Source organism: Babylonia areolata, chromosome 25 (assembly GCF_041734735.1).
Source record: "Babylonia areolata isolate BAREFJ2019XMU chromosome 25, ASM4173473v1, whole genome shotgun sequence".
NCBI classification, from domain to species: domain Eukaryota; kingdom Metazoa; phylum Mollusca; class Gastropoda; order Neogastropoda; family Buccinidae; genus Babylonia; species Babylonia areolata.
The window spans coordinates 36,176,513-36,184,299 of record NC_134900.1 but is presented as its reverse complement, the minus strand read 5'-3'; the positions used below and the strand labels follow the sequence as shown (position 1 = coordinate 36,184,299).

General features: G+C 41.7%; 1 protein-coding gene across 1 annotated transcript in view; it reads right to left on the bottom strand.

The window, feature by feature from the left end:
* Positions 1-6,937, bottom strand: part of LOC143299378 (gelsolin-like protein 2) — a 39,587-nt gene extending 32,650 nt beyond the window's left edge. The window contains exon 1 of the mRNA XM_076612543.1: positions 6,782-6,937. The gene's annotated coding sequence lies outside the window, so the exon portion shown is untranslated. The remainder of the gene's footprint in view (positions 1-6,781) is intronic.
* Between the last annotated feature and the right edge of the window lie 850 nt (positions 6,938-7,787).

Here is a 7,787-nt window from a genome sequence, read left to right as displayed (position 1 = left end):
TTGACACACACACACACACACGCACACACACACGCACGCACACACACACGCACGCGCACACACACACACAGAGACAGAGAGAGATAGAGAGAATCCAGTGTTTTGCAACCTGAGAAATTAAAGCTCATTTTTCTTTCTTAACTTCTTTGGTTTCCTCTCAGAGAAACTCGATAACGACAGTTGTGGCCAACAAAGGTTATCTCTCTAGGTCATACAGACCTCTATCAGCGAGAGAGAGTGGGGGAGAGAGAGAGAGAGACAGAGGTTGGAGGCGAGGGTGGGGGTGGGGAGAGAAGGGGGGGGGGGGGTGCTGAAATTTGCGCATGTATGCCGTGTTTTGAGAAATCTAGTCGGGATTTATGCGAAGACAAGGCATCTGTCTATCTATCTATCTATATAACAATCTTTATATGGCAGATGCGATGTGGCGTATAATTATGTATCAGTCCGCACACTTTAACACATAGAAATAAACTGGGAAATTTTGCGGGAGAGTTTTGAGACGTGAAGGAAATGTAATGACTCAGTGGCTCTGACTAAAACGTACGCACATGTAAAGTTATTACGTGATCCGGAAGAAAACAACTTTTCTATGCTTCCGTCGGCGGCCATAAGTATTAACAGTCGATCGAGACGTTGAACTTGTAATAGGCATACCTAATTCTCGAGATCAGAATCGCGTGTGTCGACATTGACGTTGTGCTTTTGGCACGTAACCTACATTATAAAATTCCGTGTCGTAACTATGAAAGGCGCACTACTTGTATACACACTGTCGGTTCAGCACCACAATTTCAAAAGACCCTTGTCTTAAATAATAATGATGGTCACAGCTAAGTAGGCCTGCACGCGACATGAAGGCTATACATGTAGAGAGAGACCTGAACCTGAAGCTCTTTATCACTCAGGAAGAATATAAGTGTTCGGATTTTTTTTTTTTTTAATCTTGAATCCTTCGTTGAAGTAGAATTTTGTTTAATGTCCTGTCACACATACTGGTGATTGTAGTTTTTTGACTCACTTGTGTAAACAAAGTGAGTCTATGTTTTAACCCGGTGTTCGGTTGTGTGTGTGTGTGTGTGTGTGTGTGTGTCCGTGGTAAACTTTAACATTGCCATTTTCTCCGCAAATACTTTGTCAGTTGACACCAAATCAGGCATAAAAATATGAAAAATTCAGTTCTTTCCAGTCATCTTGTTTAAAACAATATTGCACCTCTGGGATTGGCACAATTTTTTTTTTTTTAAAAAGAAGCCAAATTATAAGCAAACTGCATTTACTGTTATATATATATTTTTTTTTTCTTCTCTCTCTCTCTCTCTAAACTTGGCATTTTGATCTGATATTCTGATACAACAACAAGAGCAGTCATTTTTATCATTTTTTGTTCAAACAAGAACTTCTTTTGCTAAGCATGGAGGTTTTATTTATTTTGCAAACATTTTGGTGCAGAGTGTAAAAAAGGGAAATTAATCTGTAATTAATGCTAGGGGACTTAATTTGCTTTAAACTGATCTTTCTCATCTTAAACATTACATTTTGAGATTATACTCAATACATAAAAAGCTTGTGTGTTTTACTCTCAGTGTACAGGGCTTTCACTATGTTCATTCGTCCAAGTGGTCTTTTTCAGAAAATACTAAAATCAATACGACGAGTGGACTTTATAGATATACTGGCTGAGCCCTGAAGGTCATGGGCAAAAATCAATTGCGTACACATATTTATACACATTCAAAGCGCGTGCTCATATTCTTCGTGAACGCGAACGACGCCATTTTGTTTCGAGTTCTTGACCTGCCCGTTCAATCCTATATTCAATCGACAATACACGATAACATGTGATGGAAAGTTGGAGAAGGAGACTGTTAAATATTTATTCAGAGAAAGATTTGTGAACGCCTCATCACTTACTGGATTATACCCCAAACTGCCATAAAAATATCCACAGAATCAGTCCGAATTCACAGTTAAAAATAATAAACCATGTGAGTTAATACCCTTGAATTGATGAAACGCAAAAATTTCCAGTCTTGACTTTTCTCAAAATGAAGTCCTTTTCACTTCATAAGACGTTTAGAAGTACTTATACTTGGCTCTACGTGTTATTAGTTTAACAAAATACTCAATTTTCATATCAACTTTAAAACTATAAAACTAGAATGAACATAAAAGAGAAATTGAATCACCGTGTCAACCGGGTGTAACTTAACTGAAACTTGTACATCTATCTAGATCCAGAGAAAACGGCTAAATGTTGCAGTGTGATTGCGGTGATAGCCACGTCTCCTTTACCGCGGACTTAAAAAGAATTTTTAATTGCCCTTAAAGATTTTCTGAATGCCCAAGATACACCAGAATAATATGATTTAAACAGCGTTCTCACTGCGAATACCGCAATCGATTTATCGCCCTTTAAAAAAGCATGTTTAAATATTATATTTTTGAACGTTAGTGAAGGAGCCACGATAGTGTAATGGTTAAGACGGTTTCTTCTCACCTGAACACGCGGAGTTCGAAATTGCCATTAGGACTTTTCTTTTTCTTTTAACCCGAAGCTTTATAATAACAAATACAGAACACATTTTAATGATTACTTCTTTTTTTTTTAAAGTGTATCACAAGTGAGTCTTGAAGGCCTTGCCTCTCTTGTTTCTTTGTTTGTTTGTTAAAGTCTTCCTTTCTTCTTCGTTCGTGGGCTGCAACTCCCACGTTCGCTCGTATATACACGAGTGGACTTTTACGTGTATGACTGCTTTTCAGTACCCCGCCATGTGGGCATTCATATTCCGTTTCGTTTTCCGGGGTTACGCTTTTGGTCAGACATCTGCTTGGCAGATGTGGTGTAGCGCATATGGATTTGACCGAACACAGTGACGCCTCCTTGAGCTACTGATACTGATACTTTCGGGGGTAATTCAGTACTAGGCCTATGTCAGCTGCGTTTGATTCATTGTTGAATACTCTTTCGGAAAGAAAATGAACCGGTGTTATATGAGCGATAAAAAAAGAAGAAAAAAAAAAAGAAAAGAAAAAAAGTGCGCTATCTGTAAGCACAATTAGTTCGGAATGCATTCAGTTAGCGTGTGAAGTGACCTTCTAAATTTCTCTTCCACACTTCGAGTACAACACAGACAGAAAGTTATCTTTGACCTTTACATAGGTCAGATCTGGGCTGGCTCCGTTCCCATTAATTCAAAATAAACAGGCTGGGAAGTCAGTCCCACTTTATTTCCCGGCTTTCCGAGCAAATAAAACATCCGTTTATCTTCTTTCTTTCTTTTATATTCTAAATATTTTAATTTTGTATCGCCTTTTTAGTTTATGTTTTAGTAAAAGAGAAAAGAAAAGAAAAACCTTTTGTTTTCACCACTCTCCAGTAGACTACTGGACAACGGAAACTTTTAATCCAATATCACTTCAAAGTGGTAAAGACGTAAACATGAAAAGACTACTTACTTACCACACAATGGAAACAAGAGTTTCTACTTTTTGTAGTCCGTGCAGCTATTGTGTGTCAGCCAACTTTCCGGCGTATACATACGAGAGGCGGAAACTGAAACCTGAGAACAACTATAATTTAGATTACACTGGAACATTTGTATTTTTGTCTTTGTGTTTGTATTTCTTTTTATCACAACAGATTTCTCTGTGTGAAATTCGGACTGCTCTCCCCAGGGGCAGCGCGTCGCTAAACTAAAGCGCCACCCGTTTTTTGTTGTTTTTTTGTTTTTGTTTTTTTTCCCTGCGTGCAGTTTTTTTTTTTTTTTTTTTTTTTTTTTTTTTCCTGTCCAAGTGAATTTTGCAAAGAACAACCCTTTTGTTGGCGTGGGTTCTTTTACGTGCGCTAAGTGCATGCTGCACACAGGACCTCGGTTTATCGTCTCATCCGATTGACTAGCGTCCAGACCACTACTCAAGGTCTCGTGGATGGGGAGAAAATATCCGCGGCTGAGCCGTGATTCGAACCAATGCGCTCAGATTCTCTCGCTTCCTTGGCGGACGCGTTACCTCTAGGCCATCACTCCACATGTATTCATATTACCTGAATATCTGTTCTCAGTTCAAACGACGTGGCGATCAATCAAGAAAGCGACTACATGACGAGAGAGACAGACAGACAGTCAGACAGACAGCTTAGACAGAGAGGGACACAGAGAGGGGGGGAGGGGGGAAGAGACAGACAGATACACAGAGACAGAGAGGGACAGAGAGAGAGAGAGAGAGAAAAAAAAGGAGAGAGACAGACAGACAGACAGACAGCAGAGACAGAGAGGGACACAGAGATAGAGAGGGGTGGAGGTGGGGGGGGGGGAGACAGACAGACACACAGACAGGGACAGAGACAGACAGACAGAGACAGAGAGGGACACAGAGAGAGAGAGAGAGAGAGAGAGGCGATATCTCTCAAAGATTAGGAAAGATTCATTTTCTTTCCGCCATGACCTCGTCACTTTGTTTGTGTAGTGTCCCAGGAACAACAATCATCTGACGTGGATCTGCTCACAATAAATGATTTGGGACTGAAATTAACAAACGATTTTTCCCCCAACACCCTTTCCACCCTTCACATTATCATACCTACTTTGAGTTTATTTTTCTTTTTGCCCTGAGGGCTAGATGTTAAGAAGTATGCATGAGTGTTCCACTTCCTTCATTAAACATAGTATAATCTGTATTCATTCATTCATGTGTGTGTGTGTGTGTGTGTGTGTGTGTGTGTGTGTGTGTGGCGAAGTTACTGAGAAAGACGCATACCCGGTTGGTTTCTTAACTGTCAGAATCAGGGAAGTAATTCACCAGCCCGAATTCACAATGAGAACAAGACTGGCCAAGCAAACACAACGGTAGGTTTGTATGAAGAGAAGTTTGGACTCGTGATACTGCGGATGAGAAAATACACAAACGTTGTTCCATTAAACTGACGCCGCAAAAACACTACGGACTTTTTCAGTGCTTTCTGCATGTAGACACACAACCTCGCTCTACGAATCTCCTGCATAACATTTTTCCACTTTGTGATTTTACACAACTTTCAACCATCGTCTGATCTGTGCTTTCTGAAAACTGTACAGTTTTCGCTCTGAAACTGACAACGTGACAGAGTGACAGAAAAATCGAAGCAACATCATGGTTTCAGTGTAAGTTATTCATCACCATCACATCATGGTTAATAAGTTATTCATCGATGTGTGTGCGTGTGTGTGAGAGAGAGAGAGAGAGAGAGAGAGAGAGAGAGAGAGAGAGAGAACTCAGAAATGTTTTATTGTAGAAGGCCTTCTGACCCATTACAATGTTGAGCACACACACCCCCCCCCATCCCACACCTCCACACCCCCTCCCACACCCCCCCCCCCCCCACACACACACACACACTTGCGCGCGCGCAGACTCGATTTTGTAAAACCGGGCATGCAAACATATGAATCGAAAATTCAAAAAGGTAAATGCCTTCCATCGTGAGCAAGTCCGCTTAAACATGTACGTTCGTTGTTTTAAATGTATAACATAACAGAACTCGGGTTGTGCCCGTTATCATAATAAAGCAGCACGACGTTTATTAGAGTGATAAATAAAGCGACCTAGATCATGAAGGATTTTTGTGTCATGCATTATAAATTCTAAACTTTTGTCAGAGGGATGTTTCGTGTACAAACATGGAATATATGTCGCAGATCGTTAAGAGATTTACAGTAAAATAAAGTGTGTATCTCGTCTTCAATACCAGCGTTACATAGTGGACATTTCAGGTGAGAGAGAGAGAGAGAGAGAGAGAGAGAGAGAGAGACAGAGACAGAGACAGACAGAGACCGCGAAGAACAGGGCGATCTAAAACATCAGTATGAAGCCGTCAGTCATACACACACTTCGCGGTCGAGCAGGAATGACAGTAATACGGTAAGGGATAACTTATTCATGTGGGTCGGTATGCCACACCAGTCAACTTCTTCTTTCTTCTAGTCACGTAAAACGCCTGAAACTATTCGGGAACGAAAACACACACACACACACACACACACACACACACACAAGAACCACACACGACAGAATACTTAACAGAAATACTGCGCCGCATGGAACACACACACAAACACACGCGCGCGTTCTTTCTTTCTTCTTGTTTATTAACTCACTCAGTACCGCCAGTCATCTCTTCTCCTCTACACGGACCCCTCGGATGTCCAGTGGGTGTCTCAATGACCCAACCTTTAGCTTCCGTCGTCAGAATTGTGGTATTCTTTGTCAACATTCACCTCTTCAGTACATGAGCCTTCCGCTTGCAATATTTTGATGGTGGTAATTGGGGTGAAACGCTGTTAACGTCGTCTATTTCGCCGTTCGTATGGAGAGAGTTAAAGACAAACTCTTAATGCAGGTTAGCTGTTACGGTCATTTCCCCCAGTACATTAGTTTGAGCACATCAGCGTTAATAAAGTACTTCTACATCGTATAATGTGCATGAAATCAAGGTGAATAAGCAATGACTTAGATGATTTGAGAGAGAGAGAGAGGGGGGGAGAGAGAGAGAGAATAGTTACAAATAAAATAAGTTGGATTTTTTTTTTTTTTTTTTTCATGTGTTCGTATTCAGCTTGACGGGAAAAAACAACAACAACAACAAAAATTCAAACAAGACAAGAGTGGACACACACACACACACACACACACACACACACAGACGGAGAGAGCGCACCTGTTCAAACACACACACACACACACACAACACACAACTTCCTCAAAACACCAGCCCACAAAAAGTAATACCAGTCTCTCCACTCACCTTGGTTTTTGTCCGAACGCAATCCGGTCACAATCGTCAAATGTGACCCGCTTTGCGCAGAGCAGACGTTTTATGCTGTGACGGCGCGCGGCAAGACCCTGTGTGCGTGTGTGTGTGTACAACAACTCGTGTGGATTTCGCAATCGTGTAGTATTTCCCAAGTGGGGAACGCGTCTCTCGTTTAATGTCCGATGAGAGAGACAGAGACTGATATGACACAGAGAGAGAGAGCGAGAGCGACAGACGCAATGTCCCGATGACACACACACACACACACACATACACAACACATACACATATATACACACACAGAGCGAGAGAGCGGGAGCGAAAGACGCACCTCCAAATGACGTCTTTTTTTATGACGTGGGGCATGTTCATATTTCGTAAAGTGTTTGCGTTGACATGAAATTAAGTCGTGAAAACGCACTGTTGAAATTCTTTTTGTTATTGTGTTCATCATCATCATCATCGTCATCATTATCATTGGTATTGTTTTGTTTGCTATTGTTTGGTGCAGTCTGTAATGGACAGTGCACTGAAACACGAAGGTCATCATCTCAAGGTCATCATGGTCTCACAGCTATCCTCTGCAACATTTTTTTTTTCAGTGGTGAAAACCGGAAGTAAAGTGCCCTTCCCCAAGTCCACACAGCACTGAAGCCGAAACGGGACGGGGGGGTGGGGGGGGGGGGGGGGTCGTACCCTGACCCGCTCTGGAATTAGAAGTCCAACGCCTTTCCATTCGATTCTGCCACAACAACAACAGATGCCTGGGACTGGAGAAAGGACATACAGAAAAACAGAGAAAAAGCTGTCATACACAATGAAGGAGAACGATGAAAGCAGAAGAGTTAACATCAAATTACACTGGAGCAGATTGGTGTTGAGGCAAGGAGCGAAGGTCTTCACTGCAAACATTTCGCCCCCCTCCTCCCCTCCCACCCCTGTGTGTGTGTGGGTGTGGGTGTGTGTGTGTAGTCTGTTACTGTGTGTGAAGCTACGG